This window comes from Condylura cristata, unplaced genomic scaffold (genome assembly GCF_000260355.1).
Source record: "Condylura cristata isolate star-nosed mole 26May11 unplaced genomic scaffold, ConCri1.0 scaffold00037, whole genome shotgun sequence".
In the NCBI taxonomy this organism is placed as follows: Eukaryota; Metazoa; Chordata; class Mammalia; order Eulipotyphla; family Talpidae; genus Condylura; species Condylura cristata.
This window is the reverse complement of record NW_004567138.1, coordinates 7,016,931-7,034,683: the sequence shown is the minus strand read 5'-3', so window position 1 is coordinate 7,034,683 and position 17,753 is coordinate 7,016,931.

Below are 17,753 nucleotides of genomic sequence, written 5' to 3'. Positions count from 1 at the left end.
CTGAGGGGAGCAGTGGGCGGGTCAGGAGAGGTCTGCCGCACCATGTGGGTCACCTCTGGGTCAGGGATCGAACTCATGCAGAAGTGACTTTAGCTTCTTAGTGCTGCGCTTTAACCTGCTGTGCCACCAGGGAGGGCCCAACCTGAAGTTTTTTTTAAATCATTATTTTGTTATTGGAGTAACACTGGTTTATAACACTGCATATGATTTAGTGGCATAAGATCACATCTCCTGTAAAAGCTGTTCCCACACCACCAGACCCTCACCCATAGCCCCCAATGACAGTTTACTGGGTTCCTTTCCCCACTTCACCTTCCTATTTTTCCCTTCCCTATCTTATAGCCTCAATTCTATGTAAGACAAAACACAAACTGTGGGTGGGTTTAACTCTCAATGGCGACTTCTGAGCTCTAAGAAAACATTCCTTCTTCTGAGCTACCTGATCTTTTTTAGGCTTCAACTCATCGACTGGCTTCGCTCCTATAGTATGAAATTTCTTGCAAAATTTTCTATCATAGCTGGAGTTATATTTTGCACATAAACTGAGGGAACTGTTTGTCATTAACATCTTCATCTTCCTCCATTAGATAACATATACCATGGGTAACATCCTGTCCATTATCTGCTTCTGATGCACTTCTGCATTGAAATCCGTGCTTTCTGAATCATAACCCAGAATCATCTTGCAATATGAGAAAGACGGCCAAGTTTCTATCTACAAACTTCAGAATCCCCAAAACTTAGTTCCAGTGATAGTTCTGGAAGGTCTGTACTTAAACAGCTGGCGAAGTCACCTGGTTGACCAGCTGTGCTTTCTCCTCATCGTATTTATCTCTGGTCACCTCCACTTGGGCTAGACCTGCTGGGAAGCCTGCAGGCCAGCAACAGCCTAGTACAACATTTCGCAGTATTTTCAGACCAACTTCCACACCATGTTGTGGCATTCATAAGCATCAGCTGCACAAGTGATCAAAGTCCTTGTATATGAATATAAACAGTCTGAAATGATGTCTCTGTTGAGAGTGCTGTGCTTCTTTTTGTGCTGATTAGCTGTCATACAGAGTAATCAGATGTACCTTTCATTTTCTTCTCCATTTATAACAGTCAGTTTATCTTAAAGTAGGCTTTATTCTTTATACTTTAACAAAGATCCGTGGCTTGCCATAAGCCTTCTGATAGGGAATTTTTAAACTTTATTTCTCTTTCTAATTAATATTCACTTATTCAGTTATATTCTTAAATTCTCAGAGGTCTTCAAGTCTCCCAAGTATTCTGTTGTAAGAGCTCTCTGTTCTTGTTTCATGAACGCAACTGTCTTTTAAAATTCCGAGGTCTTCATTTGTTTTTACATTTTCTTCTGTTCCCTGCATAGTTCCTTCCTTCTGGTTTATTAATTTTTGACTTTGCCTTTTACAGTATTAATTTTTAAATATATGCTACTCCCTACTTGGCCATTTTTAAAAAGAAGTCTTAGTGAGATTAGTCTTTGTAAGAGAAATCTTAACAGATTGGTAGGATTTTCAACCGAGGGAATTCATAGACAGGGTGAGGTTTTGTGGGGTTCTCCTAACAGCCAATATTGCATTAGTTTTCCATTGCAGCACTAACAAATTACCACAAACTGAGTGGTTTTAAATAACACAAATGTATTAATACTCATTTGTATAGTTCAGAAATCTGATAGTCTTCCTAGGCTAAAATGACGGTATCAACAGTGCTGCATTCCTTTCTGGAGCCCTTTGGGAGGAATTTATTCCTTCCTTTTTCTTACTTTTGAAGCTACTCACATTCTTTGGCTTTGGTCCCCTTCCTCATTCTACAAAGTCAATACTTCATGATTAAATCCTTTCCACATCTCATTACTCTGATCTTTTCTTCCTCTGTCTTCTACTCTTACAGGACCCTGATGATGTTCTTGGTTCCACCTGGATAACCCAGGACAATCATTCTATGTCAAGTTCAACTCACTTGCAGCATTAATTCTGTCTGCCACCTTCATTTCTCTTTGCCTTGTGACTCTATATATTCACAGGTTTCAGGGATTAGGAAGTATCTGAAATATCTTGCCCTCATCAGTTTATCCAAACAGGAAGCCTCCTTTTTTTCTGGAGGCCATGTGCAAACCTAGCTGCATCCCAAGAGTAAGAGGAAAATGGTGTTGATGGTATTATTAATTGCGTTTGCCTATTCCCCCTTAGTCTCCCTGGATTCCATAGGCTCTGAATGCCCTCAGCTGTGCCCTCTGTCCCTGAGGCCAAAAACTGCTCACTCAACCTCTTTTGAGAATAAACCTCCAGTCCTGCACTGGATCTTTTTGAGGAAGGGATCACCATGGGTACCATGGGAAATCTAGGGCAAGCTGTCCCTGACACAAGCTTTCTACTCCTCCTCCAGTGTTAGTTCTACCCACACCCCTCGGGAGACAGCTGAAACCTCTGCTGTTAAGACTCCCCAGGACTCTGTGGCTCCCTGAGGCCTCAGCTTTTCCTTCACTCCTCCTAGGCTCTTGCCACTCTGCTCTCTTCTGTCTTGTAAGTCAATTACTGCCATCTGTCTGCTCTTTGGCCTTCAAAATACTGCTATTTCCCCTTTTGTTTTCATAGTTTTTATTGATGGGAGCTTTTTCATTCTCTTACTGTCACTGAGTGGGTCTTTGAGAGGGATTGGAGGTATAATCACGGTTTTTTTTTTTTTTAATCTGCCACGTTTAGCTAGAAGTCCCTATGGTTTGCTTTTTAGGAGCACTAAGTAATTGTGAAACCAATTATATTCTTTGTGTTCTGCATGACAATCAGCTTCTATTAGTTTTCATTAAACACCAGTGACAAGAGTTCAGAAATTTTTGTACTCCCTGTGAAAGGGAAGGAAAAAAAAAAAAATGGAAGGAAGGTGGCAATTACCATGTGGCAATCTCAAAATAGTAATGTCAAAACAGCCTTCTTTCCTGGACCAGAATAAGTGCTCAATAGGACATTTGTCTGAATTATATGATGCCTAAAATGAACTCTAAGAATCGTGCAGGTCCAAGCTCTAATCGTGCAGGCCCAAGCTTTAATCCTGCATTTCTAAGTGCAGACCCATGCCGACTCGGCTACTGCAGAATAAATTCTTTATTCATTAGTTGTTGTTGTTTTTCTTTTCTGAGTTGAAGTTAAGAAAGCAAGCTCACTTCTCATTCTAAATGTCCAAAATGAAAAGGACAACATTCTAAACACTTTCAAAGAAGGCAAAATATTGAATTCCCTAGCATGTATCCAATAGAGCTTTGTTATTTTATGTTCTGGTGATACAGTTGGCAGTAGGTCAAATTATAAAGAGAAGATGGGGCTTTTAATAGCTCCTAGTTAGAGGAACACAATGTGTCCTCTTCCTCCTCCCTCCAAAGTATTCCACTTCATCATTTCACTTTTCAGACAACTTCTGTTCAAGGGGTGAAAGCTTGACCAAATACTGTTTTGACAACACAGGTGGCTGAGGCAGGAACACAGATCCATTAGAGGATGAAAGAAGGAAGGAGGAGGAAGAGAGGAAATAGATACAGGTGGGCAATCAGGAACCAGGCGCTTCAAGCCCCAAAATCTCCATGGATCAGCCTGACTGAGAAACAAATGCAGACGGGGAGGGAGCTCCCCACCCCTTAATTCAATTAAAAATGGAGTGGTCAGAAGACCAACGTAACAGTACAATAGCAATGGACCAAAGCTGGTTTCAGAAAACTCACGACATGGTAGACTAAGTGGGCCTGAGTAACCTAGGAGAACCCCGCGGACCCAGCCAATCAGCAAGAGACACGTAGTAGAGACACCCAAGAGCCAAATCCCCACTCTGTGCACACTGTACCCATATGAGCATTTACTTCTCGCCACTCTAGTGACCACACCACCTGGGACCCATCTCTGCTTGGAGAACTTTCTGTCCTTTCTTTTATCAATAAATAGCTTGCTTTTTTGGAACTAGAATTCTTTCCTCATCAACGGTAAAAAGAAAAGAAAGCCCATCTGGGGTCCTCAGACGGGGCTGCTCCCACAGTACCCCAATTCAGTAGGGTGGTGGCTCTGAGCTCAGTCTTTGTCTGGTCCTCTTCACAAGTGTTTGCTGCCTTCCAGGTTCCAGAAGTTAGTTCCCTGTGCCTATCTGCAGGAGCTAGCACTGGGTTGCCTGGGACCTGCAGGCATTTAGTAGTTTCCTCAAGCCAATGGGCACCAGAGTGACACGCAAGATCGAACGACCAGCTTTGGGTTAAGGTCTCTGCTGGTGCGGGGCTTCCTTGACACCTGAGAGCAGCCGCCACCACACACCAACAGGATTATGTTAGCAAGGTCTGTTACTGCTCTGAAATGCTACTAATTAGCTGTTAACACATGACATCTTCATACCCACACCTCAGTGCAAAGAACAGTGAGTTCAACCCCTGCATAAAAAGCTGACAGCAAAGTAAAAAGAATGAATGCTTCTGATACATATTGCTCCTGAAGCTTAAAAATAAATTATTCTTTATGAAATGGTGCACGGTATACTTTGTTGTACCATACTTATAATTCCAACCACGAGACCTCATTTGGATTGCTGGGTGGGGGAAGAACAGAAGGGAAAGAAAAAATATTTTTTCTGATCTGGTTTGCAAAGATAGAAAAGGAATTGAAGAGGTACTTATTAAAGGCTCAACTAGTTTTGTGACCTACCGCACAATCTTTCTTTTCTCAAGATCTCAATTTTTCTCATATGTAAGTGAGGTGATTGGATTATTTTTAGATTGAACATAGAGACTTCTTCCAATGTTAAAACTTGAGATTCTAAGATAGGACACTTTCCTGGAGCAATGGGGAAAAGAACCTGTGAGAAGTCCATTTCCCATTTTAGAAGGATCTGTTAAAGCCAACTCAATTTAACACCTTTATACATACTCAGGTGTTAGAAATTTACGGCAAGTAAGGAATATGATGAAAGATTTCGTGGAAAGAAGCAACACATTGGCTTTTAAAAAATAGGAATACTATTGTTTGAAGAACTCTGTGCATTGTCATCGAGGACCAAAAAACATCAGTCACATTTATTTTTCATTTCATTACCCCATACACAAGTCTGCAGCCATCAGCTATGACTCATTCACCCATCAGGTAAAGGGACCTGGAGGTTTCCAGCCCTCTGGGAATGACGTTAGAACACTGTTTTCTCCATACACAGTGTGCTTTATCCTATATTATCTCATACAAAATCTCATTTCTTCCAGGCAGGAAGACATACGACTTGAAAGAAGGTTTTTTCCAAAACCTTTTTCAAAGCAAAACTTCTTTTTTTGTGGGTGGAAGATGAAAGGTCCCTGCCTGATCACTCATGACCTTATGGCAAATATTCCATTCCTTCAACCCAGGTTTCCAGGGCCCAACCAATTTTCCTGATATAGTAGATTTCAGAGGCAGATAAAACAGGGTGTTGAGGAAAGAGAACTGGACTAGAAGACTCAAGGAAATAGAGCTCAAAGCCCAACTCTGTTATTCACTAACTAGCAGGGCGGGCTAAGGTGAATCACTTTCCTCTCCAGACCTTGCTTTCTCTCTGGGTGTATGCAACCATGTCACTGGATCCTTGGCAAGGATCTCCATTGCTTGTTTACCTTCTGGAATAATGCCAGACTGGAATTTTTTATTCTTTTCTCTCAAGTGTCTGGGGAGGTCTTAAATAAGGAGAGGAAGTACCTCCTCCAAGTTGTTTTATATATGTCAAATACCATAAACAACACTGAAGTCCATGGCTGAGAAAGGAAGTTCCCGTCCTGCCAGATTCCACATCTCGCGTATTTTGAACCTAAGATGGCAGTATTTGTGACATTCCAGCTTACTGACACCTTATGATTTTCCTCTTGCTCATATTTCAGTTCTCAGGTGCCTTTCCAGAACCTCTAGCCTGCATTATGGACACACGCTCTGCTCTCACAGAAGAGAAGAGGGCATACCCTTCAGCATATAATTTCTGCATTACTCTGACCCCTTTTCATGATTTTTATTACTATTCAAACAGAGCATCTATTTGGGTCATCTATATTCTCCAAGCTGGGTCATCTATACTTCCCCCCAACTATTCCAGACTGGGTAATTTCACTGTCGGTTCTAGAAATTTGAAACAGAATTTTGGAACCCTTGGCATCATTTTTACAGGTTTTAATGGTAAGCAGGGGAAATCAGGCAGCAGAGAAACATCAACTTGGGGCCCTGCGAACCTCCATACCTCTTTTCTCTGGTGTTGACTTGTGGTTTCCGACTCTCACCGCAGTGGCTCTTCCGTTCGTAGCCGTTCTGTCGTCACCCACTGAGTAACGCCGCCTGTATAGCCCTGATCTCTGGCTCAGGGGCGCACATTTGACATGCGCACACACCTGTACCCAGGTGTCCATAATTAGGCAATGTGCCCCACATCCACTCTCCCTCTACGTTAACAGGATCAAGGCTGTAGGTGATAGCCACAGAGGCCAGTGGTGTAAATGTGTAAATCTTCATTTACCCTACACCTTGCTTCCTTATTTATGAATATATTAAATTAGGATCAGGTTTGAGTGGAGTAACGAAACTCTAAATAATGAAGACTTAAGCAACAATGAAGTCTTCTTTTGCTTTCATGGACAAGCAGTTTGGAGGTGGAGGGCCTACAATTTCATCTTTGGAAAGTCACAAACTCAGGCTATTTCAATCTGGCTATTTTGCCATTCTTAATACAGCCATTACCTCAGCATTCTTCTCAGCTGGAAGGAGAAGGGGTTCAAAAGCCGGCATTGTCTTACCTTAAAAACTTCTGGAAGCCATTTATGAAACGTCTATTTATACCTTGTTGACTAGAGTAGCCACACCTGATACCAGAGACTGGGAAAAGGTAGTTTTTATTCCAGGGCGCTGTGGGGAAAGTTAGATGAGCATGTAATGAGGAAAGATCAGTCCTAGATCAATCAAAGACCTGATTTTTTCACTAGCAAGTAAATATGAGCTCTTTCTCTGGATTAAGAATAAGATTAAATTAGGAAATACCATTTCAGGAAGAACAATACAAAGAAAAGGTAGATAAAGTCATTAGAGGACTTCAATTATTATGCCTTAATGCGTTCATGTGGAATTGTTAGCCTATCAGAGTGGAACAGGTGGATGGTGGTTATGGGATGGAAAATCTTCAGATATTTTACCCAAAATCAAAAGGATGGGAATGATCTAATTTGGCACGGTAATGAGGCAGACTGTTTTAGGAATGAGCAGACCTAGTCTTTGGCAAAACGATCAAGTCAAAACTATTCTCACCCATGCCCTTCACTTTATATATTTATGCATACAGAACTGAGGTACAAGCCAGAGGTGCAGAGGGTGAGTGTATTCACCAGAGGTAAACTAGGGAGCAGAATAGGCAGATTCACTAAGTACACTGCTGAGGCAAGCAGCGGGAGAGATAGGCAGGTCTTCCACTCCTGGTGGGTCAATTCCCTGGTTGGGGATCGAACTTGTGCTTCATAGCGCTGTGCTTTAACCCATTAACGCCACCAGGGAGGGCTCAGTGCCCTTCACTTTTAAACTGTTTGCACTTTTTCTCCCTGTTGACACTATTCTCCCTCCTGCGAATGTGTAACAGTGTGCATACACACACACACACAAAGGTGCATGTTAATGTTTTCATGGACTATAATTAAAACAAAAAAACAAATCTGTTAAATTAACTCTTACCTACTTAAGATTTCACTTGCTACCCACCCCAGGGGTGTTGTGTAAATTAAACTAAAACTGGAGCTCCTGGAAGACATACAATAGTCAACAGACACATGAAATATGTTTATCACTTAACAGATAAATAAAAACCAAAACCACAAATGAGATATCACCTCAAGCCTATGAGAATGCCCTGCATCAAAAAGAAAGAAAAAGAAAGGAAAGGAAAAGAAATGACAAGAAAATAAGCATTGGCAAATGTGTAGTGAAAAAGGAACCCTCCTACGTTGTTGGTGGAAATGTAATGTTGTTTTCTCAAAAATTAAAAATAAGTCAACCATATGATCTATCAACTACACTCCTAGGAATCTATCCAAAGAATATCAAAATTATTCCAAAAGATATCTGTACCTCCATACCCACTCTAACACTATAATAGCCAAGATATGGAAACAACTTAAGTGTCCTGCAATGGATTAATGGATAAAGAAGATGTGGTATATACATGGAATGATACTTATAAAGAAGATGAAATGTTGACATTGCAACAAGAATGGAACTTGAGAGAACTATGCTAATAAAATTGTCAGATGGAGAGCTATTAAAAAAAAATACTGGAGTTCCCGGAAATGAGAGCTGCTTTAATTCTAGTCAATAAATGCATTAGAGACAGTATCTCACAGAACTTGAGGAGGATGAAATGAATGCAGTACATGTCTGCTTTCAGAGATTATACTCTGGTAGGAAAACAGAAAGACACATTTTCCGGGAAGAATACATAATAAGACCTACTCAAATTCTTTGGAGAGCAGAGTCTCCAGGCCCAGAGTGGAGCCTCGTAAGCAATGGCTGGGATTCGGCAAGCAGAATGGGAGCAGGACATGTCAGGTGAAGACCAGCTTGGGAAAATTCAGCCTGTGTGAGCTACTTCCGCATGAGTTCGATTCCCGCCTGTCCCGGAGGAGCTCCACATGGCGTGGCAGACCTCGCCTGACCCGCCCGCTGCTCTCCTCAGCAGTGTACTTCCCCGATCTGCCTGTTCTGCTCACCCAAGGAGGGTGTAATGGGTCTGGGAGCTGAGAACATAGTTACCGACCTTCTTGTGGAGAAATCTGAAATAATAGTAAAAAGAAATGAGCAACACAAGAAAGTTTGATGGCCAAATACTATGATCAAGGCTTGTCTATTTAAAAAAAAAAATCATCTGGGGCCCTCCCTGGTGGCGCAGCGGGTTAAAGCATAGCACGGAGAAGCTAAAGCTACTTCTGCATGAGTTCGATTCCCGCCTGCCCCAGAGGGGATCCACATGGTGTGGCAGACCTCTCCTGGCCCGCCCGCTGCTCCCCTCAGCAGTGTACTTCATCGATTTGCCTGTTCTGCTCCCTGCTCTGTCTCTGGTGAATCCTCTCACCCTCCAAATCTCTGGCCTGTACCCCAGTTCTGTATGAATAAATAAATCTTTAAAAAAAAAAATCATCTGGAATTGGCCCATGGACCGGCAGCTAAAGAGACTGAACCTAAGCTGATAAAGTTAGAAGTTGCATTTCAAAGGCAGCTGGAACTAAAAACACAGAATGTATCAGTAATGGCAAGATTTCAGTTGAAAATTTTGTGGGCTACCTGGGATGGGAGTTCTTGTAGAGTTCTAGAGTCTGTGTTAAGCCCAGTATATCTAAGCATAGAGAGGAAAGGAGATGGGGAAGCAGGAAACCTCACACAAAAAACTTAGGAAAATAAAACAGAATCATAGACTTTCAGAGGTGAAGGGGCCCTGGAGACTTTCTCTAACAAGGTTCACACTTTCTATAGATGAAGAAACTGGTTTGGGGACATAATGGTAGCAAAAGAGAAGTGGGATCTTCCCAGTGGCTCAGCAGGGGAAACGTCTGTAATAAATATCACCAAAATAACAAGAAGGAAAGATTAAGCCTCCAATAGGAAATGGGCAAGGAAATGAGCAGACAATGAATACACATAAGAACAATATAGATGATCCTTAAGCAAGGAAAGGATACTCAGCCTCACTGAAAATAATAAATAAAGGTGCATATAAAACACATCACTGAGTGCCATTTCTTGGAGTAATAGATACTTGTGCTTTCCTAATAAGGGGGCAAAATGATACATACAGCCCACAAAATTACTAGGTAATTTATCCTTTGATGCAGCAGTCCAAATCCTGGGCATTTACATAAAAGATGGGTATTTACATCTATATGTAATGCCAGCATAAGGATTTCATAAACCATGGAAAAGGTCTACTGTGAAATACTATACAGCCATGAAAAGGGTAGTCTCATAGTCTCTAAGTTCCAATAGTTTCTATAGATAGGGAAGTAAAACGTAGTGTACAAAATGGAAAGGAGGCCACATTACAAGTTAAAAAGGAAGTAACAAGCTACTGATTTACACTTGTCCTTGAAAAAAAGAAATATTAACAAAATATGTAAGAAACTAAGAAAAAGTGTTTACGTCTAACAGGAGGGTTCATGGGTAGATGCAGACAGGAATAAAAGCTAAATAATTTAATATGCATCTTCCACTGTCATTTTGATTTTCAACCATGTAAATGTTAGCAATTCAAAAGAAAGTCAAAAGCTACATTTTATATGGTGCTGTGACAAATATTTAAATGAGACGTATGTGGTACTGACAGTCAGAAAGAAGAGACATAATCAGAGTGGTCAGAGAAAGCTTCCTTGAAGAAGTGGCTTTTGAACTGGGAGCTGAAGAACAAAGAGGAGTGAATGAGCTCAAGGAGCAGAGAAGAATGTTATAATCCGCCAGAGATGTCTGTGGTTGGAAGGAAAAGCAGGTATATGAAGAACACAAAGAGAGCAGCCCAGCCAGGCAAGCAATGAAATGAGGCTGGACCAAAAAGGGCAGGCTAGCCCATGTTGGGGCTTGAAGGATTGTGACTGAGATTTGTTTTTTAAAGATTTTTTGTAGGGCCCTCTCTGGTGGCACAGTGGCACAGCGCAACACTAAGAAGTTAAAACCACTTCTGCATGAGTCTGATTTCCCACCCCAAAGGTGACCTACATGACATGGCAGACCTCTCCTGACCTGCCTTCTGCTCCCCTCAGCAGTGTACATCATCAGTCAGCCTGCTCTGCTCCTCACTCTGTCTCTGGTGAATCCTCTCACTGCCCCTATGCCTCTGGCCTATACCCCAGTTCTGTATGCACAAATAAATCTTAAAAAAAAAAACAACCTGGGCCCTCCCTGGTGATGCAGCAGGTTAAAGCACAGCACTAAGAAGCTTAAGCCACTTCTGCATGAGTTCGATTCCCGCCTGCTCCGGAGGAGATCCACATGGCGTGGCAGATCTCTCCTGATGCGCCCGCTGCTCCCCTCAGCAGTGTACTTAGTAGATCTGCCTGTTCTGCTCCCTGCTCTGTCTCTGGTGAATGCTCTCACCCTCCACATCTCTGGCCTGTACCCCAGTTCTGTATGAATAAATAAATAAATCTTAAAAAAAACCAAAAAAAAAAACAAAAAACAAACCACAGGTGTAGGCCTGAGATGAGAGGACACATCAGAGACAGAGTGGGGAGCAGAACAGGTAGAATGACTGAAGTCCCCTGCTGCGGGGAGCAGCACGTGAGACAGAAGAGGTCTGCTGTGCCATGTGAGTCAGTTCCCTGGCTGGGGATCAAACTCAGGGCTCAGAGGTTGGGTGACAGCTTGAGAGTGCTGAGACTTTAACCCCTGCACCACCCGGGAGGCCTCATATTCTTCCTCTTCTTTTTAATCTTAAAAGCAACGCGAAGCTGTTGAAAGGTTTTAAGCAAGCAGATAGGAGGGGGATGGGTGAGCCTGTCCTTTATTCAGGAGAGTATTCACAGTCACTGAGGATTGTGGGAGAAAGATATGGCCTGGTCACTTCTCTTATTCTTAGAAAGAACCATATGTGCCACATCTCCCAAATTTACCTAGAAAATCACACACAGTGCTTGCTAACTATAGCCCATATATTTCAATTATGATCCATCAGCTGCTATTTGCTAAAAACATTACACCAATTGCACAAAGGAGAAAGTTGTTATAGTCTAATTTACATTAGAGCTTATCTTCGTTTCTAGGCAACATGATTGTACTGGATAATGATGGCTCCGACCCTCGGAATCTTTCACAATCTGGCAAGTGAAATGAACGAGCGAACCAATTTCTGTGTGTTTGGGCCAGTATCTCAGCCTATTAGATTCAGCCTGGGAATAAAACCCATTTTTAATGCACCATTTGATAAGAACACTTAACCTCAGTATATGTTGTAATTAGAGAGATAATTAGAACTTTACTAGAACATCTTAAGACTAGGAATACATTTGAAATTCACCTAGGAGGAAAACTGACTTCCCAACACCAAGCCAAGGTATTTTTCCTTCCAACTTTACCTCATCTTCTTTCCCTACCTCAAAGCTTCTGTGGTCTAAGAAGTGGGAAAAGATAAGAATTAGACAGGCAGGGCATATCACAGAAACCTAATGAGTTCATCACTCTACAGATATTTGAAAAGGAATCACAGTTTCAAAAATGAGCTTCAGAGGCTGAGTATGAAGAAAATGAAGCCTGAGTCATATATGCAGAGAGAGAAAAAACGGCTCTTGCACGAATCCACTCATAAAATGTTAATATATGCATAAGAAAATTGTGTTCCTTAATCTCTGAAGAAACACTTATCACTAAGAACCCTTTAATTCTTTTCCTGTGCTTGATTTATTAGCTTATGAAATTATGTTAATAACCTTCATGTTAATGGTTTGGAGGCTCAAATGACCTGATTTTAATAATGAAGTAATTTATGCAATAAATGCAATCAGCATCCATGAATCTCACTTAACAGAGCATATTGGTGATTAGCCAATGCTAAAACAAGTGCCTGTCAGCATGGGGCAACGTGTGTGCTTCTCAGAGAAAACAGATTTCACTGATGGACACAGAGAGGGGGTGTCTCAACATGTGATCGAAGGTGCCATTCTCGGCTGTACAAGCTTTGCCATCAAAGCTGAGACTGAATTTGAGATTCATTTGCAAACTGTAAAGTGATTCTGACATTCAGCAGCTGCAGTAAATCCACATAGGAGGGGAACCCATGGTAAGGAGCCACATCTGTCTCTTGGTTGGAGAAGAGTGATGCCCTGGAAGGAGGCTTGCGGAGTGCAGTGAACAGCAGATGACAGCTTCCTGGGAGAGAGCTGAGTGCCCGTTGGGAAGCGTCTCAGAGGGGGAGATGGGGAAATGGAGAGCTTCCAATCCTGTCAGAGTAAGCTCCATGGTCTAGAGTAATCTGATGCTAGTATGACTCAACTTTGGCCTTTGAAAGTACTACGTTTTGCTGTGTTTACTCTTTTCCATTTTCTACAGATGTAAATCTTACATACGAGTTTATTATAGAGTTATCTTAGTGCACCTCAATCATGCACCCTGATGCAGACACACTTTAATCATGCTAGAGAAATGAGATACTTTCATTTCTTTCCTAAGAGATTCCCAGGGACAGGGTTCTGTTTCTTTTTCCTATCTCATTATTTAAATATTCCTTCTTGGCACTTTATCTCCCTCCCAACCAAAATCTACAAAATGTTCTCTGACTTGCTAGAAACAGGCAGAAACAGTCATCGTCCTTTCCTATCAACTATGCAAAACCCCAACTGGGTTAAGGACAGCAGTGGCCTGTGTTAACAGCAGAGTTCAGATCCCAGAGCAAAACATGCCAACCTCGTTGACCTTCACCCTTGTAGGCAGGGTCTCCTCAAAAAGAGCCAAATAAACGCTGTAAAGAGTCCATGGAGGCCTTTTCTAATACCATTCCTTTGGTGTGTGGGACTCAGGTCAACTCTGACCCTGTCAGCCTCAGAGTACTGTGGCCATAACCTAAAGAATACAGATTTAGGAACATTTTCAGAAACAAGTCTTCACTGGAGAAACATATCTTACAGCAGGGCAAACACCCAGAGGCAAGGCTTGGAACTATGACATCAGCCCTCCTCATCATGTGAGCCCCATCCACTCTTTCTGATGTCCCAGGCCCTTTGGTACAGAATATAAACCCCTGGTTTGCCCCATTTTACTTTAGAATTTATAGACATGTAAGTTCTTTGTATCTATACTATTAAATATGGTCTTTTTCTCTTATTATTTATCTGATATTAATTTTGTTCATCTGCCCAGTCTCGGAAGAAACTGAAAGGTAGAAGAATTCATTCCTATTCCCTGACAGGCCTAGACACTGACAGTCTCTTTTTTCTTTATATGATTTATTTTTTTGTGCATACAGAACTAGGGTAAAGGCCAGAGGTGCAGGGGCGGTGAGAGGATGCAGCAGAGACAGAGTGGGGAGCAGAACAGGCAGACTGATGAAGTACACTGCTGAGAGGAGAGGTCTGCCTCACCCTGTGGGTCACCTCGGGGCTGGGGATCAAACTTGCACTGAAGTGGCTGCTGCTAGCTTGCAGTGCTGCATCCTAACCCACTGTGCCACCAGGGAGGGCCATTTTTTTAAAAGATTTATTTATTTATGCATACAGAACTGGGGTATAGGCCATAAGTACAGGGTCAGTGAAAGGATTCACCAGAGACAGAGTGGGGAGCAGAATAGGCAAATAGATAACATACACTGCTGAGGGGAGCAGCAGGCAGGTCAGGAGAGGTCCGCTTTGCCTGGTGAGTCACCTCCAGGGTGGGGATTGAACTTGCAATGAAGTAGCCATGGCTTGGCTTAGTTTTGCAGTGTGATTTTCTAATCTGGGAGAGCCTGACATTGACATGCTACAAGATTTTTCTTTTAAGATTTATTTATTTATGCATACAGAATTGGGGTACAGGCCAGAAGAACAGGGGCAGTGAAAGGATTCACCAGAGAGAGTGGGAGCAGAACAGGCAGGTTGAAGAAGTGCACTGCTGAGGGGAGCAGCGGGCGGGTCAGGAGAGGTCTGCTGTGCCATGTGGTCACCTCCCCGGCCAGGGATCAAACTCATGCAGAAGTGGCTTCAGCTTCCTAGTGCTGTGCTTTAAGCCACCAGGGAGGGCCCAAGATTTTTTTCCAATGTTCAAAAATACTATTGTCATAATAGAATAGTTAGTACCCCTATAACAATTTTCTATCAAATATACTTTTGGTACAATGTTAAGTGAAAAAAGAAAGAAAGAAAGAAAGAAAATTATTACACTAACTGAACTCTAAAATGTGGTTTGGTATAGCCAAGAACCGGAGTCCCTTGACTAAAGAATAAATAAAGAAGATATGGTATAGAAAACAATGGAATAGTTCTTAGCTCTTGCAAACAGTGATGAAATCCTACCATTTGGAACAACACGGCTGGACCTAGAAAGTATATTATGCCTAGTGGAATAAATCAGATGGAGAAAGACAAACACCATATGATTTCACTCACATGTGGCATATAGAGAAAACAAACAGATGAACTAAATAAACAAAATTAAGCTTTTGAACTAGAAGATCAACTAGTGGTCACCAGAAGGGAAGGGACAGGAGAGTGGCTAAATCAGGACAAGGGGGGATATTATATGGTGAAAGGTAGACTTGGACTTTCAGTATGAACTTAATGTACAGTGTACACACATGTTGATCTTCAGTGACACATACCGAGGCCTATATAATGCAATGCAATGCTGGTTCCAAGAAAATGGGATTTAGTAAAAATATTTCATTCAGGCCCTCCCACTAGGTGTAGTACGTTAGGGCACAGCACTGCAAGCTAGCTGCAGCTGTTTCAGTGTGTGTTTGATCCCCAGCCCAGGAGGTGACCCACATGGCGCGGCAGACCTCTCCTGACCCGCCCGCTGCTCCCCTCAGCAGTGTACTTGGTCAATCTTGTTCTGCTCCCCACTCTGTCTCTGGTGAAGCCTTTCACTGCCCCTGTTCCTCTGGCCTGTACCCCAGTTCTGTATGAATAAATAAGTAAATCTTAAAAAAAAAATGAGGATGACCCTAAAATTTCATGTCTCTTATGCAACAAATCAATACCCAATTCTTTTTTTGGTTTTGCATACAGCTCATGATAGCTTTAATATAAAGAATAAGGTAAAATGCCATTGGGAGTCTTACATACAAACTACAATGAGAACTGCCATACAAAAATTCCATTATTTGTAAGATATCAGTGATAATAATGCCTTACATATTGTGGATCCTAAGGGTGTCAAATCTCTACTCTCAGGCTGTCTGGCCTGCTTGAGTACTCAGTGAATCTTCTCTACCACCATCTAATTAATCTCCATAACAGAAAGGCCCCTAGACGGGTTAACCCATTTCACAAAGAGGAATCTCTGTTGAGAGACCTTCTTACCTGCCGTGTCTGCATCTCCAAACACAAGGTCCAGATTCGTAGTCCATGATAACGCCAGCTTTTTTCATTAAATGTCTTTTTTTCTCATTAAATATGGATTTAACCTGTAGTAGAGCAAATTTATTAATTAAATAGCTAGGACCCTGTTTCTTCACAAATGTGATAACTTCAAAGTTATCAAAGCCATGTCGCTTCCCACCAAATTTTGAGGAACTTTTTATTTTCAGGCAACCAAAGAATATTGTAAAAATAAAGAAACCACCTTTTTTTCTATTAGCAGTGTGGAGATCTAAGCTAAGCCTTCCTTTGACTTTATGCAATGGCATCTCAGATGTACTGACACTACTGTTACATTTTAATATGTTTTTCTTAAATCTCACCACAGTTCCTTTAGGTATCTTCCTCTTCACCAGTTAGAACTGTTAAAGATTAAACATCATTTAGGTGATACAAAAAAATTTTATTTAATACCTCACAAAGTGGCTAGTCTCCTTCAGGACAACCACAAAATGGGGCAGAAGGCAGGGCACTTTTACAGGATAAAGAACAATGAGGAAAGAAGAGAACAATAGAACATACCTGATTGTCACCCAGATCAGACAGCTTGTTTAGGGTGAGAAGCAGCAAGGAAACAAGAAGGGAGGCCAGACTTGGAGTTTGGGGGTTGGCTGGCTAGATATATTTCATCTCTAGTCAAATGGAACATTTATAGGGACACAAAAGTCATCTAAGTTTTGGTTTGTCAACACAGCAGCAGAGTTAGGAACAGATTCATCTGGGGCCTAGCCAGCTGAATTTCAACAGAGCCTTCAAAAGCACAAGGACACTTTCTTCCATTTTCAAGGCAAATGTTCCTTGAAGAGGAGAAAGAAAAATTGATGGATATGACAGTATTTGGGTTGGAAATGGTTGTCCCTTGGCTTCATGAGGTCCTGATTCTGCATAGTTCTCACCTTCATTGGGGGACCTGGGGTGGGGGGGTGGTTAACCCTTGCCCACTTTACCTCTAAGTTCCTCTCTTTTTTTAAAAAAAGATTTATTTATGCTTACAGTACTGGGGTACAGGCCAGAGGTGTGGTGGGTGAGAGGATTCACCAGAGACAAAGTAGAGAGAACAGGCAGGCCTACTGCTATACACTTCTGAGGGAGCATCGGGTGGGTCAGGAGACGTGGTGTCTACCACGCCAGAAGGGTCAGCTCCCTGGCTGGAGATTGAAGTTGTACGGCAGTGGCTTCTGAGAGCTTCACAGTGTGGTGCTTTAACCCATTGCACCACCAGGGAGAGCCCTCTTTTTTATTTATTTATTTTTATTTTTATTTTTTTTTTTTTGGTGCAAGAACTGGGGTGTAGGCCAGAGGTGTGTGTATGGAAAAGTGAGAGGATTCACCAGAGAAAGAGTGGAGAGAAGAACAGGTAGAGAGACTGAAATACACTGTTGAGGGGAGCAGCAGATAGGACAGGAGAGATCTGCTGCACCACGTGGGTCAGCTCTGAGGATTGAACTCAGACCATAGTGGTGATTGCACTGGGACTTAACCTCTAGGCCATCAGGGAGCCACCACTCTGTTTTGTGCCAGGTATAGACACCTCCTTTCAAGAGATAGTCAGCTTAAAGCCACTTCAACTATCTTATGAAGACAGAGACACTATTCCTAACCAATGCTGTGGTTCTGAGAGATTTATCCTGTTAAGAGAAACTGCTTTCGATGGCCAACAAGCATATGAAAAAATGTTCAACATCACTCGTAATCAGGGAGATGC